At 45.7% G+C, this 19,842-nt stretch overlaps 1 protein-coding gene and 1 long non-coding RNA gene across 3 annotated transcripts in view; one reads left to right on the top strand and one right to left on the bottom strand.

The window, feature by feature from the left end:
- Positions 1–19,842, bottom strand: part of RYR2 (ryanodine receptor 2) — a 682,530-nt gene that overhangs the window by 627,595 nt on the left and 35,093 nt on the right. The gene's annotated exons all lie outside the window — the stretch shown is intronic.
- LOC138916428 (uncharacterized) lies at positions 12,215–13,851 on the top strand. 2 transcript variants are annotated; one of them, XR_011423692.1, is made up of 3 exons: positions 12,215–12,300; positions 13,466–13,550; positions 13,726–13,851. It is a non-coding gene; the product is annotated as an uncharacterized lncRNA (long non-coding RNA). The 2 variants fall into 2 exon arrangements; XR_011423691.1 differs by lacking the exon at positions 13,726–13,851 and adding an exon at positions 13,646–13,685.

The following is a 19,842-nucleotide window of genomic DNA, read 5'->3' on the forward strand; positions in this document are numbered from 1 at the left end:
GTCACCCACAATCTTCTCATAAGTTTCTCTCTCTGCTTTAACATTTGCTACTCTCTCTTCCTTCTTCATCGCTTTCTTTATTTGAGAAGCTTCTGCTCACCCTTCAAGACGTGGCCTCCCATGATCCAGGTCTTCCTTAGCTCTCGCACTGAGGGATTCCTCTACCGTCTGGGAGCTCGGACCATTTGCTCACACTTCTACTGGATCAGAGTACCTCCCATTACGTCTGCCTCCTCCACTGGACCAGAACCTTCTGGAGCGCAGACAAGGAGTCTTGGGCAACTGTCACTCTCCAGGGCCTGGCCACAGTTTCTGACATGAAGCAAGTCCCTAATGAAGAAAGGACAGGAATACATCTCCCCCATCCCTCCTCTCCCTGAGTGACAACAGTCCGTGCAAGGTGGGTAAGTGGTTGGGCAGTCACTTAGCCTGGCTCAAAACAGAGAGAGTCATCACACCCACTGTCCTCCCCTGGCAGACTTCTGTGAGGATCAACCAAGAAGGCTTGCAAAACACTCTGAAAGAATTCCAGTTCTTAAATAGAAGACATTCAGATTCTGATATCATAATTTCAGACTTTAAGATCAACTGAAATCATCTTTTGACCCTATTAAATTTTCCTCATAGTTTTCTCCTCTCTTCTTATGGGTCCACACGTTCTTCCACTTTTCAGTCATGGACAAGAAAACACAAGAAATGTGTTGTTCAAAGTAAGGAACTAAATGATCCACTAAGACCAAAAAGGGCAATTTGTTAACATCATTATCACATTTAATCTTCCTATCTAGAATAAAGTCAATTAAAAAAAAACTTTGGAGCAAAGTTCTGAAATTTATTAGGTTGGTTCTGCAGCTTCTGAAGGTAACATTTCACACCTGCGAAAGCTCCAAGGCCTACAAGTTTGTTCTCCCCCAGCGGCACAGATACCTTCACACCTCTCTTAGACATCAATGCTAAGTTGTGGTGTTTGGGGCTTCATCGCATTTTCCGTGTGAAAATAAACCTTCGTCTTTGGTAGTGGTTACTACAAAATCGACTTCATTTCCAAGAAGGAGAATACTGCCTTCCTCACAAGGAAAAACTTCTATCACACTTTCTAAAAGAAAGGTTTAACAACACACTTTCCATTCTTTTCTAACCACCCAAGTATTCCTTTGTGTTGCAGTCAAGGTGAGTGGGGGGCTGTTAAGGGTTTCCAGAAATTAGCCTTGTGGCATAGGGGCTTCCATTCCCTGTGGATCTGGAGAAGGAAGAGGGGTTCCCCTCCATGTCTGTCAAAGAAGCCTGCTTCCCGCAGAACAGACAGTGCCATGCAAGAGGCCGACCAACCCCGAGAGCAGAGGGCTGCCAAGTGGCCCAGAGCCAGCGGCTGCTCCTGTGCAGCCAGCAGTGGTGCCCACCATGACAACTGGGGGGAGGGAAACGACGTCCTCACTTCACTTCCCTCCTTTCTCTTTCTCCCCTTTTGAATCTGGATCTCAAAGGCCAGGAACCCTCCCCGAGTCCTATTACTTGGTGGTGACTACCTCACTCTGTCAATTTCCCGGATCATCTTTACGACAAAAGAGTCCACAGCTAAAGGCAGATTCGGTCATCATGTTCTGTTAACAATGTACCTTTACCCACGTTGACTCAAGTAGTTCTCCCAACAACCCAAGAAGGCAAACACTGTCCTAGTCCCATTTTACAGAGTAAGAAGCCACCACGCCTCAGAGAGGTTGAGCAACTTGCCCAAGGTCACCAGGCTACTTAGAAGGCAGTGGGGCTGGGATGTGAAGCCAGGCAGTCTGGCTCCAGAGCATGGGTTTTACCCTCTAGGCTAGACTGCCCCTCACGCCAATTATTTTCCTAAATTAACATTTCTCAATGGAGTAATGCTCTGGCCACCCTCGGTCTTCTTCCCTCAAGAACATGATTTCCAAAATGATTTCCCAGAGTGATACAGATGGAAGAGGAGCAGCTTTTAAATCTAAATATTTACCATCTTCTGACAGAGCTAAAGTGTCCAAACTCAAATATTTCACTCACATTCTATAATAGGAACTTCTATGATTCAGTATCGCTTGCTAAAGGTGAAGATGTCATTTCAATTCCACCACTTTTGAAAGCTTTCATGTGGTAGAACATCTTGTTAATCAAAGACTTTTTGTGTAGACTGTTAACTGTAGTGGCTAAAATTACAAAGAGAAAAAATATTTTATACATCCAATTTAACAGAGTCGTCTAGAAATAAGAAAACGTAGGGGCCAGCCCGATGGCATACTGGTTAAGTTCACGCGCTCCACTTCAGCGGCCTAGGGTTTGCCGGTTCAGATCCTGGGTGTGGACCTACACACCACTCATCAAGCCATGCTGTGGCAACATCTCACATACAAAAGAGAGGAAGATTTGCAACAGATGTTAGCTCAGGGCCAATCTTCCTCACCAAAAAAAAAGTAAACAAAATAAAGAAAAGATCATTGTTAGCATTGAGGCCAGTCCTAGTCATACTGACCAAGCCAGGTCTGTCTTGGGGGATCCCTGGCCCTTTGACCTTTCCCCTCTCTCCACGCTCCCATGAAAATGCCTAACCAAAAAGCATTGCTTCTATACAATTTGATGTGAATTTATATCAGTTGGATTATTATTTTTCCCAGAGACATCTATATTTTAAAAATACTCTCTATTTGTGAAATAAAAGTCTCCGCTCCCTATATAAAGAAATGCCCAGCGGACCGTGTGTTAGTTGGGCAAATAGCTGGGAGAGGAAGAGGTGAGTTTAGTGCATATCTGGAGCAAGAAGGACACTGAGCAGGAGTTGTGCCGAGGCCACCTGTTCTGCCTGAGCCGAGGGCCCTCACTGAGTTTTTCATTTCCCTCCCTTCAATAAGGAAGAGTTAACCAGCATATCAACGCTACAGTTTTAAGATGTATTTATTCTCATGTGATTTTTATAAATAATGCACTCAGAGATGCTGAAATAGATGTGATTGAAATTCATCTCCCTACCACCCAGTTGGTGTTAGCCTATGGAATTTCATCTTCTAGCTCTCTCTATCCTTTGCCTGCAAAATTTAGGTTCTCATCTCCCTTTCCTCACAGCGTGCCACATGGCTTCTCTATTCTATTTCATGGCAGTTTCAATTCCATTCCACTAGCATTTAGGAGGTGCCCTCTCCCGGCAGGAACTGTGCAAGATGCTGTCAGATGCTTTCATACAACGTGGTTCCTGACCTCCAGGGAGTGGACACATCCTTAAACGACCTTGGACAGAGTCCTAAAATGAAGGGTCGTGAGGCCTAGAGTCGGGAGGAGCGGGAAAGCTCCCTTTCCAAGCTTATAAAAACTGAACCTCAGAAACTGTTAATACCAAAAGAGCAGGGGTTTATTCTGGATTCCTACAGAGTACGGTGTCCAGGACGCAGACGGGGAAATGCATGTGAAAGGAGCACACTGCTGGGATATGTGAGTACAGTCCCTCGTAAGATTCCGCCAAGCTTATTTAATAAATATTTATATAACACTGAGGCTCTGTGAGGTGAGACACTTAGGCATAAAAAAGCAGCCAACCGAGATCCAGGATTAAGGATAAACCAGTCACACACAAGAATGACAGCAAACTACACAATGAAGCATAAACTAAACACGAGCCAGAAACTCAGTTGTTATTTTAAAAGTCAGCTACATGTCATGAGAGACTCATGGTCCCCATTCCTAAGAAGCTTACATTCTCATAGGGAGATAAATCAAATAAACGTGGATCCCCAGAAACGTAAAACTATAATTATTACTATATGTAGCCTGGAAAGACAAACCCTCATATCAGGAGAAGAAAATATTAAGTCATTTAATCCTAGAAATTTGCCCGGAAGGGGTGAACCATTAGCTAAATTTTTTTAACTTTGTAAGTTAGAAAGGACAGGTGGGCGGAGTTCCCCTCCCTGCCCAAGGCATAGGCTGGGCAAAAAACAGAATTTAATGGAGAAGGTAAACCAATGAAAAGAGGGAATCATCAAGGGTAGAGACGGGGCGGCGACTGAGTGAGAGTGGCCCGCACTCCCCTCTCTATATAGGCAGAATCTCATTTAATCCTCCTGACCATTCCCTGGGGCCACCCCACCCCCCATCCCCTGACTGAATCACCGACTGGGTGTCTGTCTGAGAGTCGCTGGGTGGGACACAGGGATGCCACAAGGGGACCAAACAAACACAACCACTGCTTCCGTGGAGCTTACCGAGGAGTGAATTACATTTCGTCATGCCAGTTTTACAGGCCCAGAGACATCCAGCACTACAACTCGAGAGCTCGAGTGGGGCAGAACCAGGGCAAAGACCAGGCAGGTTTGTCTGACCTCAAGTTCAGGAGCTTTCTGTTACCCTGACCGGTCCCTGACATGACAGGCAAAAATGAGCAAAAAATAAAGAGAATCCCAAGGACAGCAGTGTCTTCCATTTGATACTTCCCATTTCCTATCCTGAAGCACGCTTCACACTCAGCACTTCAAACTTCCACTTTTCCTCCAGACCTACCTAAAAGGCCACCTCCTCAAAGCCATGGCCACTGCCTGTCACCATCCAACTCTCCGTCACACACGGAGGCACTGTGGGAAGCTGGGAGAGGAAGCGAGTGAACTATAATCATTTCCTCTCAGAAATAAATATAATATCCTCTCCTCCATCCTCTGCTACTTTTGAGAGAGAAAAAGGAGAGAAAAATATAATGGTTGGAATAGCTAATTCCATAACTAATTCAAGGAGGATAGCCTTGTGAAGAATCTTCCATCCAAATTTTTTGCCTCTCCTGTAGCAGCCTGACACAGCACTGTCAGAAATTTCACCAAAGGCACATTCATTTCTTTAGTCTCGGCACTCCACCTACCCTCCAAGCTTCCTCACACAGGATGCAAATGCTCCTGAGAAGACCTCATAGCTGGCGGGGGGGAAAAACAGCAGGCCCAGCACCAGAGGCTGCGAGGCGGAGACCCGTCATCACAGTGGACCCTGATAAAGTCATTTAACTCTCCAGTCTTGATAAAGGGAGACTACAAAAGTTACCTCAGGAGTTTGTGGTGAAGATTAAATAACAAATAGAAGCACCTTGCAGCAGAGCCGCTGGCACAGCAAAACACACACAAATGTTAGTAACACTGAATCGACATCTTAGTTCAAAGTAATCAAAGAGAAAGGTGGATTCCACAAGAGGCGGTTCCAGAGCACGGGCACCCAGAGGGAGAAACGAAGCTGTGATGACAGAGTGACGGAGAAGCAGAGCTTACCTGGGAAGGTAGGAGGTGTGCACCTGAGACAAAATGAATTTGCCAGCTTTGCCCAGAGCAGCGGGTCTCAAAGTGTGGTGCCCAGACCAGCAGTATCAGCATCACCTGGGAACTTGTTAGAAATGCACATTCTCAGGCCCCAACTAAGCAAAAACTCTGGGGGTGGGGCCCAGCAATCTGTGTTTTAACAAGCCCTCCAAGGGATTCTGACGCCTGCATAGTTTGAGAACCACGAGTGAGGAAAGTCAGCAGCACAGAACATTTAGTTCTCTGGTTCTATAGTTCCAGAAGGAAAACTAATAGAGGATATGGCACAGTCCAACATTTCTACTGTTGGAAAGTACAGCAGGGGGATTAGACCTGCTCAGCTTAGCAAAAAGGGCACAGCTGGCCATGTGTGTATCTTGTGACCAAACTCTGGAACCTGTTCTATTGGGTAATTCTCTTAGAGCTCAGAGCCGGGTCACACAGTCCATAAGTGTCGCTGAACACCGTAAGATAACATTGACAGCAAAAAGCCTTCACGGGGGCAATTTTCCCTGGAAAAGATCAGTAGTCAGGTCAGCGATCATCTCACTTTCTCTATTTCCCCCACCTGCCGTAGCACACATTGTTAAAATTTCCCCTATCAGTGGAGTTGCACCCGTGCTGCAGGGCAGAGATGCTGCAGGCGCCACGCACTACTACCAGGCCCCTCTCCGAGGCCCTTCCGGAGAGTCGACAGTCTTGGCATGCTCGTAGTTTTAGGAATCAGATATTGCTTTTAGATTTCCCAAAACATACAACTAACACCACAGACGAAAATCAATGTGAAAAAAAATCTTCGTTTTCAAGGCAGTTTTCTCTCCAGGCTACGCCTGAATTTTACTACCTGTTCTTTGCTAGCTTAAAAAAAATTTATATTTTTAAAAATATAAATTAGACGGGCACATGGCACATCACTGTATGTTTCTTTGAAACCTCCTGTGAATCTTTATTCCAAAATAAAAGTTTACATATATGTGTGTGCGTGTGTATATATATATATACACACGCACACACATATATACACACGAGCACACACACGGTTAGATTTTCCCTGGACTATTCTGTTACACACAACACACGTGTGCAAGAAGTCACAAGCCCAAATTCTTTTCGTGATTTCAGAATTGAACCCACTGGCTCAGGTCTGTGTAAAACCATGTGGCCACCACAGGGATAAACTAGTGAGGCAGATCCGCGTCTAACCACCACCGGGTGCACAGCCTCGCTGCTCTTAGGAGCCAGCACCCCAAAACACAGCAGCTGACGTAGCTCAGAGACGCTGAAATTGTATTGGTGGAGCATTCACAGAAGACGGGAGAGAACATTGTAGGAACCCTAAGACCTGCTTCCAGCTTTCCCTTATCTCGCAAATCCCCCAGGGTGCTGAGGGAGAAGTCGTTTCCCACTGCTGACCTCCAGGAGGGATTTTCCCCCAAACACACTCTTGGCCTCTGTCTTTCCCCTCCCTCTGCTCCTGGGGGGAGAAGTAAGTTCTCTGACTGATAGATCTGGAAGAATCATGGCGCCCTGCTCAGCTCTGCTCAGCTCTGTCCTTCTCCCATCAGAAATGAGCTTCATGCAGGCTGCAAGGCTCTGGAGCTGCTCCAGGGCCCCGGCCCCAAGGGAGAGGTCTGGTCTGGACTCAGCGCAAATAAGCCTCATTCCAGGAATTTAATTAGCAAGCCAACGGGCCAGCCGACTTAACACAACATCCCCCAGCCAAGCCTGTATTAGGGAATAAGTGACATTTTGACCTCCCTTTTGTCCTAGTCACTGTTTTTCTTTTCAGTTTGCCCAAAAGTTGGGCAGGAAAGAGGACTAGCATACACTGGACCCCTGGGTACAGTCTAACAATGCAGGTTCCCAGGCCCTCCCTGGAGGTGCTGGTTGGGTAAGTCTAAATTAGCACCTAATGCTTATGCAAGGAGCCCAGGAGATTCTCATTATTCGGAAAACTGTCTAAAAGAATATTCTAGTATTGAGGTCCCTGTTATGCAAAATTTGGGGGTCTACATGGCCAGCTCCCACAGAGGTTTACAGCACTGCCAACAAGTTTAGCTCTAATCACTCCCACAGGGGAAAATCAGAGAAACTGTGAGCGCAAGACTAGAACCTTTTTACCAGGAGGTAAAGTAGCCCGGCAAAGAAGGAGAGGTTTTCCAGCAATGACTCCAGAAAATAAAGGAAGATGAGGGAAGGTCAAGCTCAGCCTTCGGTAGCGTGTCAGGGGCCCTGAGGAAGGAGGGAAGGGCTGGCGTGTGGGGAACGGGGCGGCCATCACCCGCTCTGGCAGGAAGTGCTTCGAGGGAGAACCAAGACCCCAGGACACTGAGTATCTGGAAGGAAACTCCCCAGAGTGCCTTCCACCTCAGGTACCCGGACTTCTCCACATCTCTGCGACCCAACCAGAGCCTGAGGGCACTCAGGGGCAAGGCCTCAGAGATGGAAGTCACCAGCTCGGAGCCAGAAACCAGAAGCACTTGGCTCCTGCTGCCCAGAACAGGGCAAGGTATGTTTATAAGCATCTCAGAAAAACTAAAATCACAGGGAAGTGAGATCCTATAATGTTTTCTAATAAGCAGGAATCATAAATGGGATTCATAGTACAGCTCCCATGACTTCTAAGTTAAGAATTATAAAGCATACACTGTCATTGACATTTTGATGTCATTATATAATGTGGTCTGTTTTATTTTCATAAACATAATAATGTCTGTAAGAGACTTCATGTTTCACGCCTGCAACCCTATTTTTCCCATACAGGCTTAGATTTCTTAATCCAAATTACCCTCCGCATGTTCGGGGAGGGGATGCTGTATATACACAACACTGAGAAATCCATCTCCCCCAGGACAAGTTTCTATCTCCAGCTCAGACCCCTCCCCTGAACCCCAGATTGCCCAGCTGCCAACAGCTGCACTTGACTCTCCAGCAGATGTGGAAAACACCCATGTGTCCAAAACCAACCTCCTGAGCCCCACTCTTGCCAGCCCGCCTCCACCTGCAGCTTTCCCAGCTCAGCTGACGGCAACATCATCCATCTGCCAGAACCTGCCTTGAGCTATGACTCCTCCTCCTCTCTCACAGCTCACACCGGCACCACCAGGAAATCCAGCAGCCCCGAGGGTCCAACCATGTCCAGAGTCCTGCCACTCTGCACCATTTCCACCTGCTACCACCCCGGTACAGGCCACATGAGATCCTGTGTGAGGCACAGCAGGAGCTGCGACAAGGCTGGTCTGCTCCCCGCTTACCTGGCCACCACCTATTCTTAACACAGCGGCCAGAGTAGTCCTTTTAAAACAAAAAGGACCAAGTTACCCCTCTGCTCAAAGCCCTGCAATGACTCCTGGTAGCTACTACCAAGAAGCCAGGTCCTTTCAGCAGCCCTCAAGGCCCCGCTCCATCTGCCCCAGGCAGTCAGACGGCCCCTTTGCTACCTCCCTGCTCCTCCTGGAACTCTCCAGGCACACTCCCACTGGCTGTTCCTCCTGCCTGGAGGCCCCTGGACTAACCCCCTCACCTCCTTCAAGTCTGCTCAGATGGCATCAGCTAAAGAAGACCCATCCTGATGACCGTATTTAAAATCAGACTCGTCCACTCCTTCGACCCCCTCATCCTGTTCTGCTTCTCATTTTTCCCCATAATACCTTCTAACATACCAAGTAATTCACTTACTATGTTTATTTTTAATTACGTCTTCCCCACCAGAATCTAAGCTCCATGAGGGCAGAGTGCTTGTCCAACAACTTGTCTCAGTCACCTAGAACAGTGCCTGAAACACGGGAGGAACTCAATAAACACCGGCACCTTTCTCACACAACGTGAAGAGAGCAGCTGGAACAGGTCAGTGTCCCGCTCCACCGCACCACCACGTTTGCCAGAACTGAGGATCTTATGTCAGGAGGAGGATGACTCACAAGCAGAGAGCAGCAACCCTTATTTGAGATCTTATTTGCAAGATTCCAGAAGGCCCTTCTGCACTGAAATTTCTCCCCTGAGAGTCTGCCAGAGTGCCTGAAATTCTCAGCATTACCATCAGACCTCTGGCTGGGGCCTCAAGGGAGGAGAGAATGTGGTGAGACCTTCACAGCCCTTATCATCTGGGGAAAAATGAGTCTGCTGGAATATCCATCCGCAACAGTAAACACAGATAGAGGGCCTGCCAAGCACAAGCACTGTGCTTAGAAACTCAGAACGAAGTTAAGAGGAGTCTCCATCCCTACCCTCAAGGACATCAGGGTCTCAGCAGGGAGAGAAGAGCTTACACAGACAATTGCAGAATTGTAGGGTCGAAGCTGCAATAAAGGTGTGCACAGCACCCTCAAGTATCAGAGAGGAGAGAGGCTCACAAACCACCAGAATTTGTCAGGCAAAGAAAGGAGGAAGAGGGAACAGCACCTGCAAAGCCACAAAATTGTAAAAGGCACAGCACATTTAAACAACAGTGTTGATAAACTCACTGGGCTGGAGTATCACATGGAAGGAGCAGTGGAAGACGAGGCTGGAGGGAGAGCGTGACGAGCTAAGACACTGGCTTTGTCTCCCAGCTGGTGGAAGGCAGCAGAGTATGAGAACGGGGCAGATTCCCGGGAAGATGCCCTTGCAGCAGGCAGGAGGAGGAGCTGGAGGGAAGAGGCCTCACTGGCAGGGCCCTTAATGAAAGGGCTGTGGTGGGAGTCCCAGTGAGAAACCAGGCAGGCTTGAACTAAGGCAAGAGCAACAGGGAGACGAAGCAAGATCCACGTCAAAGGTATTGACAAGGTAGAATTATCTAGCCAAAATGGGAAGAGGGAAAAGGCACAGTTTGGTGGAAGAGGAGAAAATAACCCAAAGCATGATACTAAACTCCTGAAGAGCGGAACAGCTGATGACTACTCAGGGAAGTTTCTGCGCACCAAATGCAATGCAAGAGGGACAAATCCCGACAAGTCCAAGCCACAAGCAGGCACCTTCCAGGGATGACAGATTACTGTTGTTCCCTCCAGGACCTACTACAAACAACAAGGGTAGGAGATGGACTGGAGAGAGGCAAGCCTCTTCCTAGTCCAGGGGAGAAATGATGAGGGGCTCACCTAACGCGCTTGCACTGAAGACGGAGTTACGGCCACAAGAGATTATGTACCCTTGAGGAACTTCAGTCAGGATAACGTAGACCAGGAAAGGCCTGGGTGACCACAGAGAGACAATCAGAACAAAGAGAGCCAGTCAGAGTTCTGGGTTGCAAACAACAGAAAACGGTTGAGCTGGAATGCTGATGGGAGCTCACAGAATTGACAGGGAGACTAGAGAACCCGGCTTGGAAAGTGGGCAGGAAGCTGGTGGCCAGAACAAGGCCCACAGCCCCACATGGGAACAGATAGGATACCCCAGCACCAGCGAACTTGGCTCTGTCCCAACCCCACCCAACTCTTCACATCACTTACATTGCAGGTTCAAAGTCCCCGGCCAGGCTCTGACTGGTTGTGCTAAGGTCAGGTCCCATGCCCTGGGCGGCCTGCCTCACTGATATTTAACTACTTTAAATGAGCAGCAAGAATAAACCTCCTGGACATGTTTGTATTTAGAAAGAAGACGCGTTACCTACGGAAGGATTGTTGGTGTGTTTCTATGTGTGTGCGCATGCATACAGGCTGGGAGGTGGGGACAGAAATATATGGTTTTGACCTTCCTGGGTGCTTCTCCAGGTTAAACAGTACTGCCTCTTCCCTAAACAAAGCCTCGACTCTGGGTGGGCTGACCTCGTCCCTTGTCCACTCCTTCTTACCTGTGGGCATTCTCCCCACCTGTCTGTCCTGTTCCCCATCAACCTACCTAAATCCTGTCTACCTGTAAGGGCCCATTCAGGCCCAGTCTACCACAAAGACTTCACCCACAGCGATCTCTGACTTCCCACTCCTGTAACATCACGTCGAGAGGTCCACGAGGCACTCATCCGATACCACCTTATTTCACTAACTCACCTCTTATGAATGATCATTTAAACAAGATTGAAATCTCACCTTCCTCCACCTTGGCCTAGAAGAAATACTTAGTAAATATTAAGCAGCTGATTGACAAAAAAAGTAAAAAACAGAAAAAAGTGAAAAATAGATGAAAAGTGCATTTTGTGTAATTCTTTAAGAGCTTCCTAGGGTGTGGGGCAAAAACTCCTCTATTAATGATGAGGTGCGTGCTTTTGCTTTTGTACAAATAAAGCTTTGTGTGATATTTATAAACCTGTGTGGAGGCCCATGTGGCACTTATCTGATATTGCCTTATACCTCTTCTGTGTATATGTACTTTAAACAAGATTGAAAACAGTATACAAGCAGGAATTCTCACTCTCACTGTGTGCGTGTTTGTTTTTGACCTCTATAGAACCTAATAAGTGCTCAATAAATATCACTTAATTGAATGATTAACTAAAGGAACAAAAAACAGAAATACAAATGAACTGTGTTTTGCGTATCATAAAAAAGTCTACTGGGGCCAGCCCGGTAGTGCAGCGGTTAAGTTCACACATTCTGCTTCCGCGGCCTGGGGTTCACCAGTTCGGATCCCAGGTACGGACATGGCACCGCTTGGCAAGCCAAGACGTGGCAGTATCCCACATATAAAGTAGAGGAAGATGGGCACGGATGTTGGCTCAGGGCCAGTCTTCCTCAGCAAAAAGAGGAGGATTGGTGGCAGATGTTAGCTCAGGGCTAATCTTACTCAAAAAAAAAACAACTACCATTACTCTAAGGAGATAGCTTCCCTTACTAATGGTGAGATAGCATATTGTTACAACTGTACCAAAAAACAGTTTTGTTCATGAGGTTTCTTAGGGTTTTCTTTTAGCTTATAAAAAGTAGTAGCTGGAATGCGGCAGGTAATTTCCCCAGAGGCATAAAAGGGCTGAGTTAAGAGAACAGAACGGCCAGAGCCAAGCGTCTGAACTTGCTTATTCACTGAGCTGGGGACCAGTAAGTCACGCCAGCTCTACCAATGAGCTAAAATGGAGAGCTGTCCCTCAGACAGACGAGGCCTTTAGGAGGTAGGTCAGACACCAAACGGGAAGCTGCTGGACCCTGAAAGGAAGCACTGTCATGCAGCTCTGAGTTAGCAGCCCCCTGGACCCCTCTGTCAGCTTAGGAAGGGATGGGTCACAAGCCATGGGGCAGAGAGCATCAGCCTCGGGTAAGGGGAGACTTTGGGGCCTGCAGAGACGGGATGAAGGGGTGACCAAGAGGTCAGTGCAGCAGGCAAGGAAGATGCGGGACCTTCCAGGTGAGGAAGTATCTTCTGTCTTCAGGGAGCAGGAAAACTTCAGAGGGACCCATACAAAAGTAAGAATCAGTGGCTGACTCGAAAACCCCAAGAATTCCAGCCATATAACGCCTTTCTTGCCCCAGCTTCCCATCACTCAGCAACTGCCCATTTAAATTCTAGACCAGGAACTCCCTGAAAAGCCCAGAGGCGTGCAGGTGAGGCTCGACGAACGACGTAAGCATGAAGGAAAGAAATTCATGCTCTTTAACCTCATCTATTTCTTTCCCTGCCTTCCCATTTTCTTTTTTCTAATTTCATACCATCCTCCCACCCCTTATTTTTCAGTAAGCATTCCTTGAAAAGTTCCAGATTTGTCCCAATGGGGACCCAAGAAAAATGGAAACTTACCCATTTCTAACCTAAATTGTTAGCGAGGGCAGAAGGAGGGGCCCAAAAAGGAAGGTACAGAGGTGGCAGTTACCTTAATCCAGGAACTGAGGCCAGGAAGGGACAGAACCAAGTCAGACTGTCCCACAGAGCTTCAGAGCACAGGCTCTGAGGCCCATTGCCCTGGGTTCATATTCAGTTCTGCTTCTAATGGGCTGCTTAACCTTGCGGAAAGCTACAAAATTTCTCTCTGCCTCAGTTTCAATATTTGTGAAATGAAAAACATAAGAGTGCTTATTTTATAATATTTGGGGGAAAATTAAATAAGTACTTAGAACAGTGACTGGCACTAAATACTCACCTCTTCCTTGCTTCCCCCCCCCCAAATAAATACCTAAATATTTGTTTCAAATGCAATGTTTTTTAGAGTGAAAGAAGGTTCTATTGATCCACCATAGAGTATATGGTATTAAACAATTTCCTAGTACAGAGTGGGAGTTTCAATTTGTAATTTGTCCTTATATATTTATGCCCTGTCCTTGGATTCATCTTGTAACCGATAGCAGAGAGCTATAAAAGAAGCCATTGAGGCTGGCTGGCCGTCTGTGGTTCTGGAACATGGAGAGCAGAGCAACCTCTGCTGACCAGGTAGGCTGAATTAACCTAAATATTGTCTTTATATTGCTATAGCATTCTTTTTTTTTTTTCCCTTAATGTTCACATTATTTTCTCATTGTTAAAAGATGATTGTTACAACCATTAATCATCAGGGGGGTAATGTGACTCAGAGTCCAAGCAGACAAGGAACTTCGGTGGTTTTTAGATTCCTTCAGCATCATGTGTAATGGGGCACACGGAGCAGAGATGGCTGAGATGTGCGGGAAGAGAGCCTGTGTCAGGTCCTGGCTGAAGAATTAGCAGGGTCTGCTCCAAGTCTCCTGGATCCCCCCTTCAGTCAAGATTGAGTCACTGGCCCTTCTTCTGTGTTCAGGAATTTTACAGCACAAGTGACTTTCCCTTCCAAATTTTCTCCATTTTCAACATCTTAAATGCCATTTTCATACATGAATAATTGAATTTTTACCATTCCAATGGGAAAAGAGACCATCAGAGTTGATCTTAATTTTTATCTTGAAGTACAAAAATTTTAACACATACATTTACCTAAAGAAAATGGTAAAGGAAATTCAGTTGGAAATTCAGATCATGACCAATATATTTATCTAAAATACAAATGTGCACCCACGAAACCAGTGCAACATAAAGGCCAACAGGACTGGGGGCGTTCACTTGCCAAGAGATCACAGCACGGAAGGCTTGGTTTCTCCCTCTCCAGGACTCCAGCCGGACTGACGATTACTAACATCACTGGTAATGGACATACATGGAATATTATCATACTTGGTTTAAAAAAATAAAGTCCAAGAAGGAGTGAAATTAAGTCTTTTACTTAAGCCCATATCCTCCCTGCCTAATACAATTAAAGCTGCTTTGACTGTATTATAAAAGATAGTTTCCAGGGCCGGCCCTGTGGCCAAGTGGTTACGTTCGTGTGCTCCGCTTCGGCGGCCCAGGGTTTTGCCCGTTCGAATCCTGGGTGTGAACATGGCACCGCTCACCACGCCATGCTGAGGCAGCATCCCACATGCCACAACTAGAAGGACCCACAACTAAAAATATACAACTATGTACCGGGGGGCTTTGAGGAGAAAAAGGAAAAATAAAATCTAAAAAAAAGATAGTTTCCTTTTGTCTTATCCTTGTCGATCTCTTATACTCAAGGGTGGTGTCCTGAGGATCCCTGAGAAACAGAACTATGTATTAAGTAGAAATCTTTGTAAATATACCAGAGACCCAGAGGCCAGACTTACGAAACATAATTCTTTCTGATTTAACCTGATTTAAGCAATGGAATAGATTTCAACAGTCACCCAATAAAAGAAAATCAGTTCTGTCATCTGGGGTTCACTTCCTTATTAAACATTAATACACAAGAATGAAGACCCAAACAGATAGATTCTCCTGGATTCCTTAGGTCAACAGCTCAGTCTCTTCCCCTTTTAACTGCAGGCCTTGAATCTCTGTACCATTTTTCAGAGTTTAGTGCTGATGGAAAAGATCTGGCAGTTCTGAAGAATTCCACTCTCTATTTATTTATCTACCTAAGGGACATAGCTTGGATCCTTCACTGCACTGGAATACTTGAATCATACTAGTTGGAATATGAGCCACCCAGAAGTAGAGAGAGAAAAGAAAATATGTATTCAAGCTCATATCAACTCAATTATAAGAAGGCCATTAGTCAATCCCAATTTTAGTAAGGTTTTGAACACACAGGCTAGACTAAAATAGACTAAAATCACAAGTGCAGCTGAACAGCTCTCACTTGGGACTCTACTCCCACCACAGACTGTGGGACAGGACTTCAGCTCCAATTCCTTCAGGGCGTAAGACTTCTAATTCAACAGAGTTTAGGAGAAAGGCTTTCTGGAGCACAGCACACCCCCACAGATTTAAAGGGGGCAGGAGATGTTGCCCTCTATTGGCGAGGTCATACAAGACAAGTTCCAAACACGCTGGAGAGCTCAGTTTTTCCCCTTCTGGAACTTTCACCTGTTGTCCAAGTGGTAAAATCTTTAGTAGCCTTAATTTTTTAGTTAAGTATCTTCGGATACTTTTTTTTGTGAAGCAGGTTACAGATGGTAGAATGACTACCATGATAATCCACACTACTCCCAAATACTGGTACTGGGGTTCAAAAAATAAGATAGCAATGTATATTCCTTTCCCAAAAGGCAAAGCTGCTTGGGGAAATTGGAACTGAAAACACTGTGGTCCCGAATACTTTAAGTTTCAGATCTTGCTATCTTCCACATGGTGCTGTAAGGAAACCATTCTCATAGGAACCATACACTAGAAGTGTTCGTTTCTGGCTTAAAAAAAAAATACAGAAGAAAAGGTTCACAGTTTAGAAATGACAGGGGAAAAGTGAGAGTGTCTGAAGTACAATGACAAGACCTGGAGAAAAGAGTGCCATGTGATTTAATCCCAAAGAAAACAACTCCAGAAAGAGATTTCCCAGACTGGCAATAGGACAGCAAAGGGCACTCTTTCTTCAGTGGAAAGTATTTGAAATAGAGCATTGCTTAATGTCATAAACTAAAAGGCATGCCCCCTCTGTGGAAGGAAGAGACTGTCAAATCTGGTTTTTATTCATCCTTCCTATAAATCCAGGACTGTAAAAGTCTATGAAAACACAAAATAATTTTCAGGATCCCTGAGGTCATGACCTTCACCATTTTCCTGTGACAGTTTATAAGTTCTGTTCTTCACAATAATTCACATGAAGACTCAGACTTCTGCATGAAAAAGGAAAACTATTCTAGTAGAATGATTCAAGTGAAACCCAGTTTTCTCAGGGCTCATGCTGTCCCTCCTGCCTGCAATGCCCAGGGTTCAAGGTCAACCCCAAATCCACTTCCTTGTATATCTAGCTGACATCCTTATCTCTTGTTGCTGATTCCTCTCATCTGAGTTGCTGCCTGAGCCAGGTTGAGCCATGCAATGAGTAGCTTATTACATGCCTATTACCTGCCATCTTGTTTTCTGACTGGTATCCTTCACATATAACTTCTCCCCAGCTGGGAGCAGTGTGTGCCAATGGCTGGTTGGTAACATTTCCCAAAGCCTCACCAAAGCAAAGCGTTCCTCGCAGATTGAACACTAAAGGGAAGCTCCTTGATCTCCAGTTACCAGGCTAGAGGGATGCACTGTAGCTTGCCTACTGGGCATTTCCTTTTACTGAGAAAGAGGCTTCAGCAGTCAGTCCTGCCGTCAGCTAAAATTATGATAAATAACCCTCTTATTTTGTACAGCACTTTTCGGCTACAAAAATTGACTTCAGGCACGGTGATTTCAAGTATGGACCCAGTAAAATGTTACACCTTTTTTTTTTTTTTTTAAAGATTTTATGTTTTCCTTTTTCTCCCCAAAGCCCCCCGGTGCATAGTTGTATATTCTTCGTTGTGGGTCCTTCTAGTTGTGGCACATGGGACGCTGCCTCAGTGTGGTTTGACGAGCAGTGCCATGTCCGCGCCCAGGATTCGAACCAACGAAACACTGGGCTGCCTGCAGCGGAGCATGCGAACTTAACCACTCGGCCACGGGGCCAGCCCCAAAATGTTACACTTTGCCTACATGCATGGGAGGATGGTCGTCCCATAACTTCTAGATTATCTTTGTTGGAAGAGCGCTGCACGGCCCCACAGAAGTTGCCACGGGAGTATGTGGTACATATTTAGAGTATTTATAGTATTCAGTTGAAGACCAAATCCTAGAAACACACAGTGCCCAACTCTGGCTTACATAATTCCAAGTTTCATAGTTGAAGCCAAGGCTTCCCTTCCTAAGAAAAAGGATTAATACACAAACTTTATCTTTGATATCCTTGACATGCCCTCTGCCCTTCATTGTCTCTAAAACTTTAAGGAAAAAATACTGACGGGAGAAAAGGCTTGCTACCTGTATGACGTTATTTTCAACACTGTAACTGCCTAGAGACATGTGGTCTAATGGCAACCCCAGCTAACTCGCCATGTTGATTTTGTGCAGACAGCCCTCTTTCTGGTCCTCTATATTTCTTCTCTCAGCCCCAGCCTCACTGTGGGGTCTCTCCTGCCCCCCCATCTTCCTTCATCTAATGCCCTCAGCTGGCCCCCATCGAGTGAGCCCCTAACCCACTCGCTGCTGCTGCTGCTCTCCAACCCAAAGAGAGATGGACCATGACGTCGCTTCCTTTCTCTACTGCCAGCCCACTAAAACTGCCATCCAGTTCACAAATCCACACGGTGAGCGGAAAAACAAGGGCTATGAAGTGAGACAGGCCCAGGGGGAACTCCAACTCACACCCTCTAGAACCTGAGGGGAAATTAGCAAAGGGAGAAACACTGATGATCCTTCCAACATTTTAATTTGCAGCTAGAGCCTGAAGAAGGTACTTAACCTCTCTGAGCCTCAGAAGTCTCACCTATAAAATTAGGATAACATTTACCTCATGAGGTTGTCTGAGGTTTACTTGACATAAGCCATGTAACATGTTTAGCAACGTGCAAGGCTCCTGGGAAGTGCTGTCCAAGACAGCAGCCACCAGCCTCATGTGGCTATTTAAATTCAAATTCAGTCAAATTTAAAATTCAGTTCCTCAGTGGCACTAGCCCCATTTCAAGGACTTGACAGCCACATGTGGCTAGTGGCTATAGTATTGGATAGTGCAAATACAGAACATGCCCATCATCACAAAGAGTTCGACAGGACAGCGCTGTTACAGAGTGCTGACATACCGTCATCTCTCAGTAGGCACTGGGGACTGGCTCCAGGACCTCCTCAGGCACCAAAATCTGAGGATGCTCAAGTCCACTACATAAAATGGCATCGTATTTGCATATAATCTATGCACATCCTCCTGTATATTTTAAATCATCTCTAAATTACTTCTAATACCTAATACAATGTAAATGCTATGTAAATAGCTGTTATGCTGTATTGTTTAGGGAATAACAACAAGAAAAAAAAGTCTGGGGGCTGGCCCCGTGGCATAGTGGTTAAGTTCAGCAAGCTCCACTTCAGCGGCCCGGGTTCACAGGTTTGGATCCTGGGCACAGAACTATACCACTCATCAACCATGCTGTGGCAGCAACCCACATATAAAGTAGAGGAAGACTGGCACAGATGTCAGCTCAGGGGTAATCTTCCTCAGCAAAAAAAAAAACAAAAACAAAAAAGGTCTGTACATGTTCAGTACAGACACACCATCATAAGCCTTCCAATCCATGGGTGGTTGAATCTGCAGATGTGGAATGTGCGGATACAGAGGGCTGACTGTATATGTACCCATATACTGCTGCTCTGGTGACAGTCAAGCAAGGTTCTGCATGTAGAGGGGAGAGGCCAATTTGACTACAGTGGGACTTATCCAAGAAATGTCATGAAGGAAGTGAGTTTTGAACAGGTTTTGAGAGCATGGTAACAGTCTTATATCTGTATAGTATTTTGCATATAAAGGAATTTTTACATATATTTTAAAGAACATGATCTCAAATAGGATAACATTTTATACGACAGAATAGCATATGAAAAGACACAGAGGAGAAAATGCAAAGCCTGAGAAGTCAGCAGATGTTCTCTCTCAAGAAAACAATTTTTTTTTTTAATTTGAGGGGCTTTTAAGGTATCAAAAGGCCATTTAGATTCTGTCTAAGGACATTTCAACCAGCTCTAATATTCCTTCATTTAACCTTAACAAGACTGTACAATGCTACCAGGTAACAGTAACCCATTATTAACCCAGACATGGACAGACTACATTCCAATATACAACACATCCTGATGGCGCATCTTTTCTAGAAAGACTGCTTTCCTCGGAAATCAGTATTATGAAGGTTCCCCAGTGCATTCTGATCAGGCAATTATCATTCCAGCTGTATTCATGCCAAATCAAGACCAGAGAGGGTTAGGAAAAAACAGGACAAAATAAAAGGGGAAAAAAACATATGGATGTCAAAAACATACTGCCATTTTTAACCCATCCCCTGTTGACTCTCTGCTCCTCTCTCCATGTTCCCATCTTCTTAGCCAAGAACCCTGGCATCAAAAGCTGTGCTTTCTGCTTCCAGGGGGCCTTTCATTTAGCAATGCTCTGGCTAATGGTTACCATACTAGGCAGCACAGGTCTAGGATTTATACAACAAGGGTAAGGCTCAGAGGAAAGAAAAGTGGGACCTCAGCTTTGGCCATGGTTTAGGATTTGAAGAACAGGTCTTAGAAGAACAATCCCAGCTCTGTCCATTTTTTGAGTCCATATCACCAGAGATTTGGGAAAGGCACCCTTCTTCAGGTGAAGCATTTCCTACAGGAGCCTAAGTCCACCATCACGATACAAAAA

Source organism: Equus caballus, chromosome 1 (genome assembly GCF_041296265.1).
Source record: "Equus caballus isolate H_3958 breed thoroughbred chromosome 1, TB-T2T, whole genome shotgun sequence".
NCBI classification, from domain to species: Eukaryota; Metazoa; Chordata; class Mammalia; order Perissodactyla; family Equidae; genus Equus; species Equus caballus.